The following is a 5,488-nucleotide window of genomic DNA, read 5'->3' as shown; positions in this document are numbered from 1 at the left end:
TGTGCCCCACCACTTTTGTACATATAAAAACGCCACTGCATATCCGATAAGTATGTCGATTGATTTATACCTAGAGTGCGTTAGCATTTTTTCGCTCAGGGCTCATTTAGACGCTTCTTGTGAGACTTGTGTTTTGTTTCGGTAAACATGGTTCATATCATCAGTTAGATGCGTTTCCTCTGAGTAGGACACATGAATAGTTTATTACATGTTAAGAAGCCCTGAGACACAGTTACGTGAGAAAAAAGAAACGGGGGAAAAAAGCCCCTTAACAGGTTAAATGGGAATTAAATCAGTGTTCCCAAAGCCCCGGTGTTCTGCAGTTTGTGTGGGCATACTGTACTGTTGCACACTTTATGCTGTAGAAACTATGGCCAGGACAAGGTGTTTGGAAGTTTTGGAAGATTCATAGCTAACCACACTGAAGTTATGGAGGTATCTTCTCATATTTTTAAGCCTCAAATTGTCCTTCTTCCCCCCCCCCCCCCCTCTAACATCACCAGAAGTCATGATTTAAGGGGTCTTTTCTCAAAAAAAATTACCGGGGGAGCATCCCCCCGGACCCCTCTAGTATTGTTTGATCACCATTTCCACAGCCCCACCTAAAATATTTTCCACCAGCCACCACTGCACACACACACACACACACACACACACACACACACACACACACACACACACACACACACACACACACACACACACACACACACACACACACACACACACACACACACACACACACACACACACACTGTATTGTATTATTGTATGAGAGAGGTTCCAGGTTGAATTGAGGCAAATATTTGTAATGTTCAGAGGTTGTTGTGTTTAATATTCATGAGAATATTTGTCATTGTTCAAATGATAATAAACAAACATATAAAGCATATTTGTCCACTCATATGTTGATAAGAGTATTAAAAACTTGAAAAATATCCCTCTAAGGTACATTTAGAACAGATAAAAAATGTGCGATTAATTTGCGATTAATCGCGATTAACTATGGACAATCATGCGATTAATTTGCGATTAATCGCGATTAACTATGGACAATCATGCGATTAATCGCGATTAAATATTTTAATCGACTGACAGCCCTAGTTCAGATACATGACTCTCGTTACCGCAGAGTGGGTTGTTTTTAAGGCTATTCATACTGCTATGCAGAGGATGCCTGTATGTTGGCGAGCTGTTAAAAGCCCCTACTATTGTTTCAAATAGGCCTAATGTCAGGGGCCTCTTAATGTCTAGTTCTACATGTATTCACATTATATAGACAATGTTTCCACCTAGTAAAACTAAAGGCTGCACGAAACTCAGGCTACAATACAACCATTATGTTCTGCTCTAACGATTCAATGTATAGATTCTACATCAAAACAATTAGCTTTTATTGTTTCCAATGATAACGTCACCTTCAGTGGAGGAATGCAAACCTGTTTTCAAATGTAAGGTTTTGATTTTGTTTGACATTTCTCAGTAATGACACCCTCAGACACCCAATATCATTCATGCTATGCCTTCAGTAATAACTCAGATGTTAAGGGGATGAAAGTTTTCCTCCCAAATCAGATATGCTTTGTTTTTCAACAAATGTATCAATTTCCTGCATAATATATGTTTATCACAATGGCTTTTTGTAAGCTGCACACAGGTGATACTGAGTCTTCTCGATTAATAGATTATAAACTATACCATGCTTAAATAGACTCCTAAGATATTATTTCATATATAACATATGTAAGAAAAGGGAGGGAAGAGTCAATTATATTGAGTAATTTATTTTATATTGGGTAATTTATTTCTCAAACCTATGTTTTATGGAAGAGACAAAATATTTCTGATAAACTAATATGTTATCAAAAGGTAAATGGTGAATTAATATACATTTAGAATCATTGGGAAGGGGTTATATCCACAGGGACAAGCTCACCTTTAACTTACAATAACATTTCTCTGCTATGGACTGATGAGTATATGATTCTTGCATGTTCAATGACTAACACAAACCTTCAAAATGATAATGTGCATGTGTCAGGAAGGCTCCCAAATAATTCTGAGGGGCCTATTTTTGTAATTAAATGATAATGTGCTAATCCATTACTTTGAGTTGTCTTCACTCAGAAAACATCCCTATCAAGTGTTAACCAAATAACTAGGACAGCTCTCAAGGCCAAGGGTCAGAGAGAGAGGGTCACACTCTCCGGGTGCAGAGAGCACCCCCAGCCACGTGCAAGGAAGCACGAGGTCGTTCGAGATGGGATGCTTCTCTTCACCTTTCTGATAAGAGGGGGTTCTTCTCTTCATCTTTCTGCTCGGTGGGCTCTAGCAGACAACCCTGCAGGACGAGCGAGGGCTTCAGAGGCTTCTATAATACAATGTTCCATGTTTCTTGGAGGAGTTTGATGTCTTCCTAACCTCTCCCATCACGGGGGGGACACCTGGATGCATCAGGAATACGCAGTTGCACTCAAGCAGATAGCAGAAGGAATACCGGCAGATGAGCCTCTGTCTCACTGGGGGGATCAGCTACAGTGCTCACTGAATGAGCCACACAAAAGCAGAGCAATTGGGGGGTTGAAATATGGCGCTCTGATGAAGAAGAGTTTGAGCCAATCAGCATCTCAGTGCTAATCTACAGTATCAGGATGCCTTTACACACCAGACACTCGGTGTCATAAAGGGAGGAGGAGAACGAGTCAGGAAGACTGACGGACATGTTCTTCCAGCTCTCGTACAAAGATGAACTTTGAATTGAATGACCAGATGTTTAAAGATGTACAATTAATGATTGTTTTTTATATTTCCAATGACCAGACATGTGTTAAATAGTGGTGATAAATATATTTAGTCAGATCAGATTACACTTTCACACTAAACAAAATTAATAAATAAATATTTTCAGATTATAAGGTATTGAATAATAAGGAATTTCTAATATTATAACAGATAATGTTAATATCCTTAATCATCTAGCAATCAGGCTTAACAACACTACTCTTTAATGTATTACCCATGCACAGACAGACATAAAATGATGTTTCAAGTACTGGATTAATTTCAGTTTTGGCCCAAAACAAATATTTATAATAATTCATATAACAATTATGTAGCATATTTGATCCTCAAATTAGAGAAGTATAATTTAAAGAAATTGATATTCTATATTTCAACATTAGATAAACACAGAAGAACCCTTTCCAAGTACCATAAGTAGATGTTCAGGTAAGTATGGCTAATAAGAATAATTGATAGACTTAATTTGGTACAGATCAGTTGTAGCATTTACAAATGTATGAATTAAAGTTTTAAGAATGTTTAATCTTTCCTTTCCAGGTTTTTACAAAAGTCTTTGAATATTTGCCTAACTTTTCCTTTTCAGATTTTGAACAATGTACTTGACTAAAATGAATGTACTGATTTTACTAAGACTAAGTGCCTTACTCTTGGCTAAAGCGTAATGAAGTAAACGTAAAGTAATCCTAAAATTGAGGACACTGCAACTTTGCAGATTACAGATTGATCAAATCACCACTGTGAATTTTATGCCTTAGCTGGATCTCTGATGATCCTAAGTTTTAAATGCTTTTGACTAGTGATTGCCTTAAAGCAAATCTTTAAGCTGCAAGCTGGTTTTGATTTTATAGTTTGATAAATGACATTAACTAATGGTTTAAATGATAAAAGATATTAGTTTAAAACAAATATTTTGCTATTATGTATCTGTGTTTTATGTGTGTTCATTATTGTGCTTATTGACAAAAGATGCTCCAAACACTGATGAGAGATAATTTTTCCTATTATGATTGCCTGTATCAATCATTGTGATTGAATGTTTCAATCTTATTCTACTTTGTGATGTAATTGAATGTAAGGTGAGACCACACTCGAATCTGAAGACGCCTATTGATTTAAGTATTGACCAAAATTATTCTTAGACTAATGTTTTAAGTTTATCAAAAATGATAAAAAGAGAGGAACTGTTAAGGAATAATTCTGCTAGATATCTAACCTTTGCTCTGTGACGTTTTATGATCTACTCTGACGTCTGTTATCTCCTTTAAACCTGTTTCACGCCTTCCCCCCGGTACCGGGCGGATAAACGTGTCATTTGCAGGAAACAACGTCTAAGGAATCTTAATATTGAATAAAACTATGAATGTGTTATATCCATGTAACGGGAAGAAACTCAGCTAACTGATCTTTTTAATTTTTTTTTTCAAAAAAACCCCACAATGCTAGCACTCAGCCTCTGAATTAGCCTCGATCGAAAAAACGGGACCGACAAAGGCACATAAACTCACTCAGAACTCCCTTATTACTTATCCTAGATGCACAACCAAACACTATTTTTTGGTGTCCTGGAGACACTGAATCTAACGGTGCCCACCTCAACACTCAGTGATAAACATTCGCGACGCTATCAACGAAAGCGTACATCATCACATGTGGAGCCAAGAAGCTAAACATGTAAATATGGCTTACCTTGGTCAAAAGTGGTCTTCAATGGCATTAAAACGATAAAAAAAACGATGCTGCAGTTAATCCATAGGTTCATCCTATGTGTCTGTGCCTTCTTTGAAATTATTTCTGATAATCCATAAGCAATACAACTGCGTTTTAGTTTCCAAACTCCAGAAGGAGACATTCCTCCAGTTTAGTTTCGCTTTCCACACGCGAAGCGGCAACATTTTTTCTTTACAATGTGTGTCTATGTGAGTCTCCTCCTTCGATTCTATTGGCTCTAACGGTCACAAGGGTATGTCAACCAACCAGATCGAGCAAGGGGGGCCAGAGATAGGTCAAATCCACCCAAATGACCCCAGATGGCCCAGTTTTTGGCTAAATCTCTCTAAAAAGGTCAAATTTCACTTGTTTTGCATCAATCTTGATACAGGGTACTTATTATATGTTGTACTTTGGATTCCTAAAGCTTTTAGTCTACTAACCCATCATCCAAGGGTAGTTTTCACTATCTGTAAAAAATAATTTTTGGACGGACACTATAATTTACAGTTTTTTACTATGTAAAATCTGAATTTTCTTTAAAATAAAAAACATTTATATTGATTCTGACACTTCTACATCCAACTCACAGGTTTATCATTACTTTGAGAAAAGATTATTAATTTAACCCTTTTAGAAGGGAAGATATGGTCATTTGTTCTGGGAATGTCATTTTCGAGCCTGAGACCTGAAAAACAGGCTCAGAGTGGAACAGGGAAAGGCATTGGTGCCATATGTGTTGTTGTTACCAGTTTGTGACCGGTCAACTTGTCTGGCACGAATGGTAATTGTTGTGAGAACGCTGAGGCACTTCTTTATCGGTGTTTGTGGACTCTAAGATGTGAAATCTTTGAGGCCATGAGTGTCGGACGCAGGTGGTTCAGTGTTCCCAGCTGTTTAGTCTACTCCTTCAGAGATGTTGATTACTCTCTGTGAACCAGTTAAAAGGTCTAGCATAGAGAGAGGCTCTTCAGAATTC

This window comes from Trematomus bernacchii, unplaced genomic scaffold (assembly GCF_902827165.1).
Source record: "Trematomus bernacchii unplaced genomic scaffold, fTreBer1.1, whole genome shotgun sequence".
NCBI lineage: Eukaryota > Metazoa > Chordata > Actinopteri > Perciformes > Nototheniidae > Trematomus > Trematomus bernacchii.
This window is presented reverse-complemented; position numbering follows the sequence as displayed.